The sequence below is a fragment of the Adiantum capillus-veneris genome, chromosome 30 (assembly GCF_014529385.1).
Source record: "Adiantum capillus-veneris isolate H3 chromosome 30, ASM1452938v2, whole genome shotgun sequence".
Taxonomy (NCBI): domain Eukaryota; kingdom Viridiplantae; phylum Streptophyta; class Polypodiopsida; order Polypodiales; family Pteridaceae; genus Adiantum; species Adiantum capillus-veneris.
The window spans coordinates 112,129,939-112,147,578 of NC_140960.1; positions in this window are offsets into that span (position 1 = coordinate 112,129,939).

Genomic DNA, 17,640 nt, shown 5'->3' on the forward strand with positions numbered 1-17,640 from the left:
TCCCAAGTGGACACATTGGCTCCACCATTTTGGCAATACCTCCCAAACCCTAGCTCCAAAATTTATAAAAAAAATGGGGGCTGAAAGATCAGCTCAACTCCTACAACTTTGTTGGTGAAAACTTTTTTCAATTTGGAATGGAAAAAATAGAGAAAAATCCCACAAAAATATGTGTCCATCTTTTCCTTTCCAAAAGTCTTCCAGGTGGTCCCCTCTCGACTTCATGTGCAAGCCTTGTGTTCACAAGTGAGTTATGCTTCAATTTGATAATATTTTGTTGACTTCAAGTCCATAATGCATAAGATTCTTCTCCCTTTCACTATTGACTTTTACTCTTCACCTATAGTGACCGTCAGGTAGACTCAACATCTAGTGATTTTTTCTTTTCATAGGGTTTGTTCCTACCTTTCCTTATTTCGAGATCCAAATGTGTCAAAAACATACCTATGTATATAAATACATAGGTTTTTTTTTTCATGCATCAAGTGCATACCAAGAGAGTGGTGGAGCAAAATTTGAAAAAACAGCCCTCACCGGAAGACACAAAACTATTGACCACTTGAATATGGATTATCCAAACTTGATGAAACTTGGCCAGGGAGCTTAAGTTGAGTTTTTTAACCATTCTGTGTCCAGATTGTGGCAAAAAGTTGCACAAAAATACCAAGAATAAATAATCGCGACTATTTACATATGCTATAAAATTAGACATTTTTGCATATTTGAGTATATACCACAAGGTCAAGCATATCAAGTAGACCACATACAAAATTAGACATTTTTGCATATTTGAGTATATACCACAAGGTCAATCCTATCAAGTAGACCACATAAATAAAATTTGGGGGAATTTGGATCACAAAAGTAAGACTTGATCATTCTCAAAAACTGAGTCTGTGAACACGAAACATTTGATAACTTGGATAAATTTTGTTCAAACTTAGTGAAACTTGTCCAAGGGCCATAACAAGTTTAATACTTGGCAAAACAAGCCAAAAATTGCAAAAAATTTGAGAAAAGTAAATAATTGCAATTATTTACTTCTGATGCACAGAGATAGAATTTTGGACTTTTGAGCTTGTACAGTGTTAGACAACATAATACAAGACCGCCGGTCAATTTTGAGTTCAATCAGATCTAAATTAGTACATGTTCACTCAGTTTTTAGGTTGTAGATTAGTCCTTTGGCTTTTTGCAAAAGAAGAATCTGAAACTCTCAATTCCTAACTCACTTAGCTCAAATTGAAGTGATACACATAGGCCACTCACAATTGTTAGCAAAAATTGTACACAGCCGCTGTGAAAGAATAGCTAACTTTATTAAAATGGATACATGAATCAGGTGGCAGATAAGGAATTGGAAGCTTGATAAGAGTTGTAATCAAGTCAGGTGGAAGAAACTGATAACAAGTCAATCTGACAGTAAGTACTCTATCCAGGGCTTCACAAGTCTACATGAACCTTAGATCTGGTCGTATACTAGCAAACCAAGACATATTTTGAGAGACCGCTAGTACATTATCCACCCAAGAGAGTGTAAATCAAGACAATCACTTGGACACTATCTTTGAAGAAGTCTCAAACACTTTTTCAAAATCAACATCTGAAATGTCTTCCTATTCTACTCATTCAGGAACCGGAATGACAGTGCGGTATAAGCACATACTCACATTTTATAAGACTAATGGCAATGGAGCTCAGGTTTACGTGGATCCTAATGAAGAGTATGGCATTCTCATTGATGACCATGACATGGAGTTTGAAGAGGAAATCAGGGCAAACAAACAAGGAAAAATGTATATGGATAAAAACAGAACTCAATATTTTGCAAGTTGAAAACCCTGACGACATGATAGACAAATGGGGGCTAGAAGCAAATACCATTATTCCAGATATGGCAGTAAAAGAAGGACCATCGACTTTAGAATTTGAGTGATATGATCAAGTTGATTTAAAGCCTTTGAAATGGCTTAGCACAGATAATCCTAGGATTGGAGTCTATTGTTGGGAGGATAGAAACGTCAAGGATCTTCTATGGATTTCTCATGCTAAATCAAGACAATTAACACCCATGAAGATCATCTATATCTTCAACATCAAAGACAAGGGTTCAACAAGTCTACCAACCTACCTATTAAGGGATTGTTATAACAATAACTTTGTTATGATGAGTCCTGAGGAGGTAGAACAAACCAAATACCAAGGGTACTAAGAGATTGGATAATGGGCCAAGGACCAGAAACTATTCCAAGAGAGGAACTCCGCGAGAGATCTTTTGGGAGAAATTTTAAAAAACACGAACCTACCTCATCACAAGAAAACTGCGTGACACTAAAGCGAGCCCAGGTCTACATGAGTCATTATTTCCAACAGACTGGTTTGAAGGACTCAAGAAAGGACCAACTGCTAGGAGACCAGGAGTTGAGCCAAATAGACATGTCAAATCAGCTAATTTCCAAAAATGGGTCAGAAAATACAACAGATCTGGGGATCCATATGACCACTTAGCAAGCTTCAAGCAAGTGCTAACAGCAGAACGCAAATTTGAGTTCCATATTCAATTTGAGGGATTTGGAATGACATTAGAAGGAAAAGAACTAACATGGCTCCAAAACATTCCACCGAGGTCAATCATGGACTTAAATACATTAGCTCAAGGATTTGTGGCTGCATGTTCCAAAATGGGGATCAAACATAATACGGTAGCTCAAATCTTTAGCTTCAAACAGAAGAAAGGTGAGTCTGTTAGGGATTGTGCAACTAGAATGAAGCAATACATTGCAAGATGCCCAGAACTAGAAATACTTGCAGAAGAAAGGTTAATATCATTGTTTCTAGAGGGACTGCTAAACAAAGAACTTCATGCTATATTGTATAGCAAGAAACATATGACCCTAGAAGAGTGTGTATTGGATGCCATTGACTTGGGAGACAATTGTCATATTTTCAATGGAGAAGATTTTTCTAAGGATAATCAAAGTGAGAAAACAACATCCACCAAACTAGCACAAGTGGGAACGACTACTGCTGCAGCACCACTACAGCCATAGAAGACATGCTCAAAAGGATGAATGAAATGATAAATAACATGCAAAACGCACATATGAGGGGACCAGGACAAGGGATACCTCAACAGGAACAACCAATTAGGCCCCAAAAATGGTGTGCAATCGAGGATAAATGGACCAACCATGAGACTAATGAGTGCTATTCCCAACCAAAGTATGATAAAAATGTTCAATATGTGCCTATGAGGCCACAAGGACAACCCATGTAGAGATTTTAGCCTAATATGGCCCCAACTCAAAAACCACCGATGGGTATGGAAAGACCTCAACCCGTGTTGGGTCAACAACCTCCATATCCTGGACATAATGTAGTGCTTGTAAAGTACATGCATTCAGAGGGAGTCATATATGAGCAAGCACTAGTGCCTGTTACATCATATATTGAGTCTAGTCCATCTATAGTAATAGTAGAAGGAGAGTGGTATAATTCACATCTACCACCAATGGAAGAACCTATAACTTATACTACACCAGAGCTTACACCAATGTGCTATGTAGCTAATCAATATGTTAGACCTCCTGATAGCCGGCTTTCGAAACCGTGCCCATGAGAACCACACCCTAAGTAAGGAAAGGTTTGTTACCAAAAGAAAAAAAAATACAAAAAAAGCCCTTTACCATTCACCATACCCCCCCCAAGGTTAACCACCAGTAGGGCGCCGCCAGTTTGGCCACATTCCTCCATTATCACCAAAAAGACAATCTCTCTCTCTTACTGCCTGGCTCCGCCAATATTCTCTCTCTCCTACTCTGCTGTTGCATCATCCGGCCCGGTAGGTGCCTTTGGTATCTCTGTCACACTCTAGCATGGCGGGCCGCCATAGATATTATCCTCTCTCTCTCTCTTCTAAATATCCCCCCCCTCTCTCTCTGCTTGTCCACACTCCAACCTCGGCAGGCCGCACCCCCACCCCTCTCGTCCACATTCCCTTCGGCCTTAAGCACCCCCTCCCTCCCTGTTTTCTTCCTTCCCCCCCACCCTGGCAGACCACTGGCCTAAACCCATCCCCCCCCCTTATCTACACCTAGCCTTAGCTCTCTCTCTCTCTTGGGAGTAGCCACGGCGGGCCTTAGGGCAAGCACCATCTCTCCCTCCCTCTATCTCTCTCACCCTCTCTTCCTCTATCCTCTAACTCCCCCCCCCCCCCCCCCCCACCACCATATCCTCTCTCTCTTTCCCCCCTCACAACCCCTATCTCCCTCTCTTCCCTTGGTGGAAACCACCCCTAAGCCATTATTCCTCTCTCTTTGACTAAGCACCCCCCCCCCCCTCCTTGTCTCGCCCTCTGTCGGCTACCCCCCCACCCGGGCCTCACGCTCATCGACACTCGCCCGCGCGCTTCCTGCCATACACACCCCCTCACAACCCCATCCCCTCTTCCCTCCCTCACCACCTCACCCCCACTCTCACTCTCTCTCGTGCGCTCTGTCTCGCCCGCAAGTGGCACCCGACTCCCGGCGCTCATACAGTCTCTCTGTACACAGCCCGCGCAGGCGCCGCTACATGCACCCATACATACACACATGTACATATACACGCACACACCCGCTTCCATATACATATACAGGCACCCATACATACACACACACACACACATGCATATACGCATGCACTACACATACCATAAAAAAATACAAAAAAGAAGAAAAAACGGCCATCAACATCGACAAAAAGAAGGAGGAACCCAAAGCACGCGCCGCCAACAACAAAAAGAAGAAATGCGTCGAAGGCATGCCCCGGCCGACTCGGAAAACAGGTACACGCTACACCGGCGCACTGGCAATGCACCATTCGCCGGCATCACGCAACCACGACGCCATTTTCAGTAATTTTTATGTTATGTTCATTATTTCTTTAGTTTACACCCAAGCTTTGTAAAATTCCCAATTTGTAAATTCCCTCTCTCTAGGTGATGGTCACAAAGGCCCACCTAGAGGTTTTCATTTTAATAAACTCCCAAGACAAAGCAAGGGCCAACCACACCAGGCCCACCACCTTCCTTTGTCTCCCCAATTAGCTTACCCTAATCACACCGGGATTACCATAATCCAAGAAGCCATCACCTATAAAAGGGCACTGAGAGGTCACTATCGGGGGAGGGGTGGGCAGTTCATGAGAGGTCAACACTTTGTAGAGTTTAGTGGGAAGAATTGACACTATTGGCATCACAGGGAGGGGGCTTGTGTGATGGTTTGCCTTGAGAATTGCACCATGTGAAGGGAGCCACGTCCACCTCTCGACTCCAGTGGTCTATACACACACACACACACACGTTCTTGGTAGCAAGTTTCACAATCATCGAGTCGTCTTTAGAGAACGCACCAAGTAGTTTCACCATCTTTTCTCCCTACCCCTCTATCACCACGGTGTGCCGCCTCGCTGGAAGGAAGGTCATTGTAAATACTGCAGAAATAATTCTCCCTCACACCCCCGAGGGTTTCCATCATTTGTCAATCTGTGTGTGTGTGTGTGTGTGTGTGTGTGTGTGTGTGTGTGTGTGTGTGTGTGTGTGTGTGTGTGTGTGTGTGTGTGTGTGTGTGTGTGTGTGTGTGTAAGTTTGCGGTGTTCACATCGTCGCAGTCTGCGTCCTAGCCTCTCAAAGCTAGGTGGTGCCCCCTATTTGCTTTACGGTGACAGGATCGAGGCGTGTCATTCGGTCCCCGGTGTTTTAGAGGCGGTCGGGGTTCGGGGTTCGCTTTGCTCCCGTCATTTGATGCCCCCACTGAGGAGGGCTTCTAAGAAACCTTTGATTTACAATGATGAAAGTGACGCACACCATTGATCATGGACAAATGGATGAAGTAATTTTCTAATTGGAGGATGGAAGAAGAGGAGACTAAGGAGGCACTAGCCACCTTCATTGAAGTACTACTGCCAGGCTGCAGTGTCATCAGTATTCAAGAGGTAAATTCTCCATCTCGTGTTGCTCGTTCTAACCACAAGTTGAGAGCATCAGATGGGAGGTTGGTGAAGTGCCATCACTGTTCTCAACCAAGACACACTGTCAATGAGTGCCAGCAACGAAGGCAGCGAAGGGGTTGAAATCGTCTACATCGACATTCATCACAAAGAAGTCATTCACATCAAAGGAGGAAAGAAAATGGTAAGGCCTCTCTTCCCTAAAGAAACTATAGTCAAAGTTATAACTTTTACTCCAAAATGGCCTAAAGGGGCTGCTCGAGCCAAAGGTAAGGAAAAGATAAGCCAGTCTAGAAACACATGACCCCGAAGGGAGAAGCATCTGGCCAAGCAAGTGCTTCAATCTCAGAAAGCCGGGTTGTACCCAGCTTGCCAAAGAGGAAGTCATCCGAAGCTAAGCGGCAGAAGGTCGCCTACCAATTTGCACGACGCATGCGAGTGCTACCAGTCCATTTTGACAATCCTGAAGAAGAAGTGGTAAGAAGATTCCCATGTCCTAGGGAAGAGTGGTTCGACTACTTCTCTCGTTGTTTTGGAAGACGGGTAGAAGATCTTCCTCCTCCCTGTACAACTTATCCTGAAGAGGCTCTCCACCATGGGTGAAACCCAGTGGGCTGGAGAAGAGTTGCAGCTGAATGGAGTAGAATTCATGCAATTGCTACTAGCCAAGAGGCTGGGAGTAGTCAGATGCGTCGCCATCACCCCGTACATGTTGAGCGATGAAGGAAAGGTAGAGCCCATGAAAGGCGATGACCTCCTGTGGATGTGCGACTGATCAACACCGGCATGGTAAGAGTATAAGTAAGTACTCCACCCTCTGTTCATGATGGAAAACGGGGGCCGACGGTATTCCCGTTCATATTCCTGCAGCATATGCATGTGAATATCTATGTAGATAGGAAAATCTTCTACCAACAGAAGATCGTGTACCTATTCGGTGGGGCGGTACTAGGAGAAATCCTTAATTCCCCAAACCCTATCATTCTCTCCATATTGGATTACCATCATTCCTTTAATGTTTCTATCTTTATCCTGTTTTAACCTATCCACCCAACCCTGTAAAAAGTCGCTATGAGCCGCTACTGTCATTAATCTTTTTTTTTTTTTTTTTTAAAGTTTGTAATTTCTTGAGTCACTACCATGGAAAGTGTTTCTTTCCCCACGTTCAGTGGAAAGAAGGGAGAAGATCTCACCACCAACTTTTTGGATGATTTTGACATTGCTTGTGTCGTTTCCAACAAAGATGATGACGCTTCACGACTTCAAATTTTTCCTCTACTGATGAAATTAGAGGCCAAGTCCTGGTATAATGCATTGCCCCAAGCTACCAAGAATGCATGGGATGTGTTGAGGGCTGCCTTTGTAAAGAGGTTTGGTGGAGGCAAAACCTCGGAGAAACTATGGCAACTACTACTGACAGAATTGAAGCAGGGAAGTCTACTAGAGTATGCCACCTATGAGTCCAAATTTGTGGATTTATGAGAGATATGGGTTTCCTTACTGGAGGAAGACGAAGGAGCGCCTAATTTCCTAAAGAAGGATCATTTCATTGTTGGTCTATGGTTGCCGCTTAGAGAGAAGGTGAAGGGAAGGTTTCCTGCAACATATGTGTTGCCAGTAGACGTAGCCCGCCTTAAAGACAAGAAGTTGCGCATGAAAGCAACAGTAAATGAGTCAGAGGAAACAAGCTCGGTCCGACCAACCCTAGTGAATGCAACAGCCAGTCATAGAGCCCAACCACAAGAGCAATCAGAAGAGCAGCAAGACCTTCTGAGTTGCATCACCACCCAACTAGAGAGTTTATCCGTGCATCTGGTTCAGCAAGGGCATGCACTTGTCAGGAATCTAGAACAAGGAAGAGGACAATGAAGGCAAAAAGAAGAGTACCACTGCTACAATTGGAGGGAAGACGGCCATGGTATGTACTACTGACCACATCCAAGGAGGCAGAATTTCAATAGAGAGGGGAGACAGAATCAGATCTCTTCGCCAAGAGCAAGACCACCACCACCACCACCTAGGCAACCAGGGTCAATCCCACTGGTCCAAATCCTTCGACCACCTGTACAACAACAACCACTACCCCAAACTCTCATTCCACCACTACCCCCACCACCTGCTGTGAACCAAGTGGTGAGTGTTATTAGCTTGGAGGCTAAAGGGAAGGCAAAGGTAGAAGAATCAATTTGAGAGAAGCACAAAGGGAAAGCGAAGGTAGAAGAAGTGGATGCTATGGGAGTGAAGCGTGCCAGGCACGAGGAAGCCTCTCAAAGAGAAGAGAAGATGAAAGGGAAGGCCGATTCTAGCAAGCAAGCAGCTAAACCGCGATGGAAGATAGACATCGTGGACTTCTCACTACGTGAGTATGCAAAACCCTATGATTTAGTTCAGGATGTGTTAATGCAGGGCCCGAAGATAACTTGGCCCCAATTACTCCACCTTGCACCAAGAAGGAGGAGACAATGGACAAAAATGGTGAGTACCAAGAAATCAAGACCCAAGATAGATGGGGCTATCTCTAAAAGGGATCTTGACGACATCCTACCAACCATGGATGCCCACATCAAGAGGCAACGAATCTCAAACATCTACATAGATGGTGGCGCGCAAATATGCATCATGAGTGAAAAGATGATGCACCATCTAGGTCTAGAGGTAAGTAGGCCGGCACCCTGCCGAGCCAAAATGGCAAACAATGTAAGAGTGCAATGCGTAGGCATTGTGAATGCGGTCAAAGTAAAATAATTCAATACAGAAGTGGAGGTAGATATCTTTGTCATACCACACAAAGGGGAGGGCTACCCCATCATTCTTGGGAGGCCTTGGCTTATGGCTATGGAGGCTAAACAAGACTGGAGCATCGGAATGATTCAGATGAAGGACATAAAGGGAAGTCCATATTGTACAACATGAGGACTCGGAAGCAACGCAACATGATCTTGGAGGCTTCAGAAGATGAGTCCACTAGTGACTATTCGTCTACCTCAGGAGAAGAGACAACCACCACCGAGACGGAAGTGACAGTAGCATTGAAGTGATGGGGGTCGTTCTTAAAGACCTGAAAAGATTGACACAATCTAAAACATCCCTGACAAACCAAGAGGAATCATCAGGTACGCAGTCCTTGGAGGATGTAGGTAAGTTACAAAAAATGCTCTCAAATGAGTTAACCGATGAAGAAAGGAAGGAATATGTCTCCATGCTAGGTAACTTCACTACCTTGTTCATTGATGGCTATGATAAGATCATAGGAATTACAGTAGTGCAACACCACATAAAACTCAAGGAAGTTTGTAAACCCGTAGTGTAGAAGCTCAGAAGACTTGGAGTAATCCAACAAGAGGCACTACTTAAAGAAGTGAGAAGTTTGCTACAAGCAGGTTTCATCTACCCTGTCGAAGACTCAATGATGGGTCTCTCCAGTAGTAGTCACACCAAAACAAAATGGCAAGTGGAGAGTCTATGTGGACTATAAACCTCTCAATGCCGCCACGAAGAGGGATCACTTTCCCCTCCCATTCTAGGATGAAATTCTCAATGAAGTGGCGGGTCATGAACGATACACAATGTGCGATGGCTACTCAGGATACTTCCAGATTAGCATTGCGGAAGAAGATCAGAAGAAGACAACCTTCATCACACCTTGGGGATGATTTGCTTACACGGTGATGCCTTTTGGCCTCACTAACGCCCCGGCCATATTTCAGCACTATGTGATCTTTTTTTTCCAACCCTACTTTGGAACATCAATACGGGTCTTCATAGATGATTTTTGCATCTATAGTTCACGAGCCCTTCATTTAAGCAAAGTCTATGATGGATTAACCAGGCTTCAAACCTGGGGTGGCCAGCTCAACGTGGATAAGTGTCACATTGGTGAAAGCAAAGTCACTCTCCTTGGCCATGTAATTTCAGCAAAAGGGATTGAGGCTGACCCTAGCAAGATCCAAGCCCTGGTATCTTTATCGTCACCCATCACCGCTAAGCAATTGGTTTCTTTCCTTCAGAAGGTAAGATACTTAAGCAAGTTCATTCACTTGCTATCTCAAGTGGTCCTTCCCCTACAACAACTCACCCAGAGAGGTGTCTTCTAATGGAGTGAAGAGAATGAGCAGCAATTTACTGAGTTAAAGCAAATCCTAGCTAAGCTTCCCACCATTTCACCCCCTAAGTGGGACGAGCCATTTTATGTGAACCCTAGTGTAGGAAGTGATACACTCGGAGCCGTGCTAATGCAAAAGGACCCCCAAAATTCTTTCATGCGTCCTATTTACTTCTCTAGTTGTGTCATTCCCCCGTTAGAAAAGGGATTTACCAAAGTAGAACACATGGTTCTGACACCAATGTTTGCTACCACAAAGTTCCGCTCCTATCTTCTGCCTAGAATCTTTGTAATCCTGACAATGGAAGAGGTTTTCCCATATGTAATGCGACACATGGATGTCTCATCTAGGATCTCTAAGTGGTTAATTAGATTACAAAAGTTTGACTACACCATGCAAGTAGAAAACTCCACCAGGGCTAGTTTAGCGGGAATTCTCACTCATCGCCATTATGAGAGGAAGCTGAAGGTCAACACGGAAGAAAAGGAAGAAACACCAATGGTAGAGAGTCCTACGCTAGAAAGAGCTCACTCTCTTTTCTTTGACAGAGCATACAAGAGAAAAATGTACCAGTCTACGGGCTGGCATAGTCATTTTCAACGAGCAACAAGAAAGAGTATTCTCCATTGGGCAGTTATTACACTCCCACTCCAACAATGAAGCAGAATATACAGCCCTAATTCTTGGGTTGGAACAATGTATTTCACAAGGAATTCAGCACCTAAATGTAATTGGTGATGCTTTTCTTTTGATAAGGCAGATAAATGGCACTTGGGTTTGTAAAAATCAGGTTTTACTTGGTCAGCTATGCCAAGTTAAGTATTATAAGGAAGTTTGAAGCAGTGAAACTATTTCATGTCTTGAGAGGAGAAAATCAAGAGGCAGATGCTCTAGCTAAAGAAAGAATACAAGACATTTCCGTTGGAGCAATCAAACTGAAGCTACCCCTCTTTCAAGGTAGTGATGTTATGCCTGATATCGTCAGCTTTCTAGATACAGGAGAATGTCCGGAAGGATACACCAAAAGCCAGAAGCAATGGATGGTCAGGAAGGCTGCTAGATACCGCCTTGTAAACGACCACTTGTATTGTAAGGACAAGGATCAGATTCTCAGGCAAGTGCCAACCTCCAGTGAGATCACAAAGGTAACTTCAAGTTACCATGATGGCATCTGCGACAGCCATTTTGCTCTAGATATCACCAGTAGGAAGATTCTACAAGCAGGATACTCTTGGCCTAGTTTGAATAGGGATGTACACCATTGGTGTAAAACATGTAAGGCTTGTCAAGTGGCCAGTGATCGTACATTAACCTACGAGCCACAAACTCCTATCATCTCATATGGTCCATTTGAGAAATGGGGAATATATGCAATCGGTCCTTTACCAAGGGCCCAATCAGGTAAATTATACATCATAGTGGGTGTAGACTACATGACCCGATAGGCAAAAGCAACAGCCACCACCCGCATTACAGCCCAAGAGGTAGCAAAGTTCATTTTTGAGCATATATGTTGCCATTTTGGCACTCCTCTTGAGATAATATCAGATAGAGTACCGAGTTTCAGAGGTGATCTGGTGGGAGAACTAATGAAGAAGTTAGGAATCACATGCCGACATTCCACACCATACTATCCACAATGCAATGGTCTGGTAGAGAAGGTAAATGGAATGATTTAATAAAATCATCACAAAATAGGTGAATCAATCACATAGGAGACTGGGATAAACATCTCATGGCAGCTCTGTGGGTCTACTGAACGACGTTCCGAACATCACTAGGTTTCACCCCTTTCCATCTAGTTTATGGGAAGAGGCAATTCTACCCATTGAAGTACAGATAGCCAGTTTACGAGTCTTGGCTAGCCAGATACAGCGTCCAGTTGTAAATCTCCGAAACCATATCCTAGATCTGGAGAGGCTCCAACTAGATAGGGAAGAAGCAATCAATCATTATGCAACACAGGCAAAACAACACCAACTCACTTTCAATCAAGGGCTTAAAGAAAAAGGACTGGAAAAGGGTATGTTAGTGCTAAGATACGACAACAGATTTGACACCAGGAAGGACAAGAAATTTCAACCCAGATGGGAGGGACCATTCATCAGATCAAGAAACGCTATGACAACGGCAACTATAAGCTGATGGAAGCAGATGGGAGAATTCACAAGAGTAGGGTCAATGGATGGAGACTGAAAAGGTATTTTCTTAGGTTTGATCCAGAATTCATGCTAGACATTTTAGAAGAGGAAGAACCCTCTAACTCCACAACTAAAGATGCAAAGGAAGGGCTAGAAGCATGAATGTCTCTAGCCAGATGGGAGGGCTAATGATAGCCGTCTTTCGAAACCGTGCCCGTGAGAACCACACCCTGAGGAAGGAAAGTTTTGTTACCAAAAGAAAACAAAAACAAAAAAAATCCATTTACCATTCACCATACCCCCCCCCCCCCCCCCCCCCCCCCCCCCCCCCCCAAGGTTAACCACCAGTGGAGCGCCGCCAGTTTAGCCACACCCCTCTATTATCACCAAAAGACGATCTCTTTCTCTTACTGCCCAGCTCCGCCAATATTCTCTCTCCTACTCTACCGCTGCATCATACGGCCCGGTAGGTGCCTTTGGTATCTCTGTCACACTCCAGCACGGTGGGCCACCACAGATATCATCCTCTACCTCTCTCTTCCAAATATCCCCCCCCCCTCTCTCTCTACTTGTCTACATTCCAGCCCCGGCAAGCCGCACCCCCACCCCTCTCGTCCACATTCCCTGCGGCCTTAAGCACCCCCCCCCCCCCCCCCCCCTCCCCCTGTTTTCTTCCTTCCCTCCCACCCTGGCAAACCACTGGCCTAAACCCACCTCCCCCCCCCCCCTTATCTACACCTAGCCTTAGCTCTCTCTCTCTCTCTCTCTCCTCTCTCTCCTCTCTCTCTCTCTCTCTCTCTCTCTCTCTCTCTCTCTCTCTCTCTCTCTCTCTCTCTCTCTCTCTCTCTCTCTCGGGAGTATCCACGCGGGCCGTAGGGCAATCAACATCTCTCCCTCCCTTTATCTCTCTCACCTTCTATTCCTCTATCCTCTAACCCCCCCCCCCCAACCATATCCTTTCTCTCTTTCCCCCCCCCCCTCACAACCCCTATCTCCCTCTCTCTCCCTCTCTTCCCTTGGTGGGAACCACCCTAAGCCATAATTCCTCTCATGTTGACTAACCCCCCCCCACCCCTCCTTGTCTCGCCCTCTGTTGGCTACCCCCCACACGGGCCTCGCGCTTGTCCGCACCCCGCCCGCGCCTTCCTGCCATACACACCCCCCTCACAACCCCATCCCCTTCCCTCCTCTCTCACCCCTCCCCCTCCCGCTCACCTCCCACCCCCCCTCTCCCTCTCTCCACCCCCTCTCCGCACGTCTCGCCTCGCCCCTCCGCACCACGCACCCCACTCCCTCACAACCCTCACACTCTCTCTCCCTCCCACCACCCACTCGCACGCTCTGTCTCGCCCGCAGGCGGCACCCGACTCCCGGCGCTCATACACTCTCTTTGTACACAACCCACTCAGGCGGCGCCGCTACACGCACCCATATATACACACATGTACATATACACGCACACATCCGCTTCCATATACATATACACTCACCCATACATACACACACACGCATATATGCACGCACCACACATACCATTAAAAAATACAAAAAAGAAGGAAAAACAGCCATCGACATCGACAAAAAGAAGGAGGAACCCAAAGCACGCACCGCCGAAAACAAAAAGAAGAAATGCACCGAAGGCATGCCTCGCTCGACCCGAAAAGACGTACACGCTACACCGGTGCACCAGCAACGCACCATTCGCCGGCATCACGCAACCACGAAGCCATTTTCAATAATTTGTAGGTTTTGTTCATCATTTCTTCAGTTTACACCCAAGCCTTGTAAATTTCCCAATTTGTAAATTCCCTCTCTCTAGGTGATGGTCACAAAGGCCCACCTAGAGGTTTTCATTTTAATAACCCCCCAAGACAAAGCAAGGGCCGGGCCCACTGCCTTGCGTTGTCTCCCCGATTAGCTTACCCTAATCACACCGGGATTACCATAATCCAAGCAGCCAATACCTATGAAAGGGCACCAAGAGGTCACTATCGGGGGGAGGGGGGACAGTTCATGAGAGTTCAACACTTGGTAGAGTTTAGTGGGAAGAATTGACACTATTGGCATCACGGGGAGGGGGCTTGTGTGATGGTTTTTCTTGAGAATTGCACCATGTGAAGGAAGCCACGCCCACCTCTTGACTCCAATGGTCGATGCACACACACACACACACACACGTTCTTGGTAGCAAGTTTCACGCCTACCTCTCGACTCCAATGGTCGATGCACACACACACACGCAAGCTCTTGGTAGCAAGTTTCACAATCATCGAGTCGTCTTTAGAGAATGCACCAAGTAGTTTCACCATCTTTTCTCCATACTCCTCTATCACCACGGTGTGCCACCACGCTAGAAGTAAGGTCATTGTAAATACTACAGAAATAATTCTCCCTCACACCCCCGAGGGTTTTCATCATTTGTCAATCTGTGTGTGTGTGTGTGTGTGTGTGTGTGTGTGTGTGTGTAAGTTTGCGGTGTTTACATCATCGCGGTCTGCGTCGTAGATGCTCAAAGCTAGGTGGTGCCCCCTGTTCGCTTTACCAATGACAGGCTCGAGGCGTGTCATTCGGTCCCAGTGTTTTAGAGGCCGTCGGGGTTTGGGGTTCGCTTTGCTCCCGTCACTCCGATTGTAAGAACCATGATTAAGCCAAGTACTGAAAACTTTCATAATTGTGCAGATGATCATTGGAAAAATGAATGCCCAGAGCTTGACAAGAACATTAAGCCTATTGAAGCTTTTTGTATACAATGCTGCAAAAAGGGAGGACACTTTCCTGAGGATTGTCCAAAAAATCCTTTAAACAAGGGTAAAACAGTAGTGAATGTAGTCCAAGGGATACTTAGTAGCTCATTAGAGAGTGAGCCTATTGTTCCAATCAAGGTAATCACTAGAGCCTAGGCTAAGAAAAAGAAACACAACTCCTCTGATGTCTCAGAGAATACTAAAGTTTCCTCTCAAAAGACCAAGAGAAGAAGAAGCCAAAGGTATGAGATACGAAAACAGAAACAAAGGGCTGAAATTGAGGAGAAATCCAAAAAACTATTCCAGGAAAAAGTGAAAGAAAGTGGAAGTGAAATCAAGGAAACCACGGTGAAATATGGAGGATCAATTTTGGTAGACAAAATTTTTGAGCCAATCAATGCAGCCTTGGAAGCTTACCAAGTGGGACTTAAACCAAGCAAGAAATCCAAAGTGGTGGTAGAATCCCACCTTGAAACTAAAGAGCCAGAACTCATAGTGCCTGACAGTGAAGATGCCTTAGATAGAATTCCGTTTATAGAAGAAGACTAGCCAGAACACTTATGGAAAAAAGTTAGAGAGATTAATGATGGGAGCCTAACTTTGAAATCAGCTCCTATAGAGGAAGTTTGGTTAGATAATCTACCTCCTAATATGGACATGGATGTACAATCCTTATATGGGGATTGCAGCTCTGAAGTTTTAGGAATGTCTACACCAGTGACTCTGAAAACACTTCCCTCTTACTTGGGAGATAATGAAGATGAATCCATAGTGTCTAAAACCACTCAGATAAAAAGAGCAGAACGGACCGTAGAGGTAGACAACATCCATTCAATCATGTATACACCCATTCAATGCACTCTTACCTTAGGAGAACTGTTAAAAATCAGACCATATTTATGGAATGACCTACAAAAAACTTTAGAGAAGGTGGGGATAACAAGGCTAATCGCAAAAAAATTGGAAAATTTGAAACACGAAGTAGATAACAAAGAGATTAGATCCATTCCAATGAGCAAAGTTGGAGAATACAACAAAGAGGAAGAAGGAAACACAACCCTTCCAATGAGATATAATGATATAGAAACCATGGTAGGCATAGCCATAGCCACGAAAGCAGTATGGGAATCATGGGGAAAATCACCCATTAGACAAACTTGAATGAAATTGCAATTGGTCGATGGACACATCAAACAACCCTTAGGACTCCTTGAAAAATTGATAGTTAAATCCTATGGAATTGATTATCAACATACTTTTGCAATAGTGTACTTTGGAAAGAAACTCAATTATGAAATCATCTTGGGAAGATCTTTCATGGGACAAGTACAACTCAACCAGGATTGGGGAAACAACTACCTGTACTTGAAGCAAGTGGGATCAATAACAAGGGTTAATCGAAAATATCACACTTATAAAGATGTAAAAAAAAGCCCATACAAGAATTTGACTCAGTCTCTTCAAGTGAAACAAATCTTCCATCTTGGTTAAACAAAGACACACCTATTTGGATGTGTGGAGCCTCAAAAAGTGGGAGCTTGAAACAAGAAGAATGTATTTTAGAAAGGAATTGCACAAATGAAGCTTATGTACGTGAACCCTTTTCGGAGCATTTTTTTGAGCCATTTGAATGGACTCAAATTTTAGGAGTCTTACCTTAACCCGAGCAAGATTTGTCGAGAAATGTGAAACCCGAGCAAGTAGCAAAGCTATTATACAAGTATGAAAACCATGTCATGATCCACAACAACAATCAACACTACAATTTTAACACAAGATTTTTCAAGCAATGAAAAACCTGAGTGAGTAGCAAAGTTATTTTACAAGTACTCACAGCATGTCATGATCCACAACAACACTCATTACTATAATTTTAAGTTTGAATTTTAACGATCAATCTTATGCAATTCAACAAGGCTCATACACCTTCAAAGTTTCTAAGTTCTATATCAAAAGACAATTGTCATATCCTATATCCAACAAAGAGAGATTTTTTAAGAATTGTAAGATAAAAAGTGGAATATTGATGCAAAATAAAGTGTAGCATGTTGTGCCTTTTCAACAACAACAACAACAACAACAAAAAATGTTATAGTTTTCTCTAGTGACTATGAAGAATCACACTCATCATCAATAAAGACACTGCACCTCAAACACTTCTCATGGATGTCAATATTTCATACATTAGTCACCATGGTTTTTGAAATCCCCTCGGCATAAACCGGCAACACGCTTCCATACAAAAAAAAAAAAGATAAGACTCACAATGCACATGTAAGAAATATAGAACCTACATCATAGAAACAAGAAATTTAAAATTGAAATTGTTGTTTGAATCATTATCCATAATTCCTAGATAATGAACAATGAGAACAAAAAAGTAATAAAATAGCATACAAGTATGATGTGAACATAAATTAGAGAGCAAAAGTAAGAGTAAGGTGGAGTCTGACTAGTCATCAAAGCGGCTGACCCGTGAAGGCATGTCACCCACATCATCAACATCAAGAGAGATGGAAGCCCCCCGCTTTTTACGACGAAGTAATGGTTGCATATAGTCTAAAATCAAAGCATCATCACTATCAATAGCTACACAGACCCGCCCTGTACCTAAGCATGCTGCCAATACTAGAGTTGTACCACATCCCAACTCTAAACAAAGAC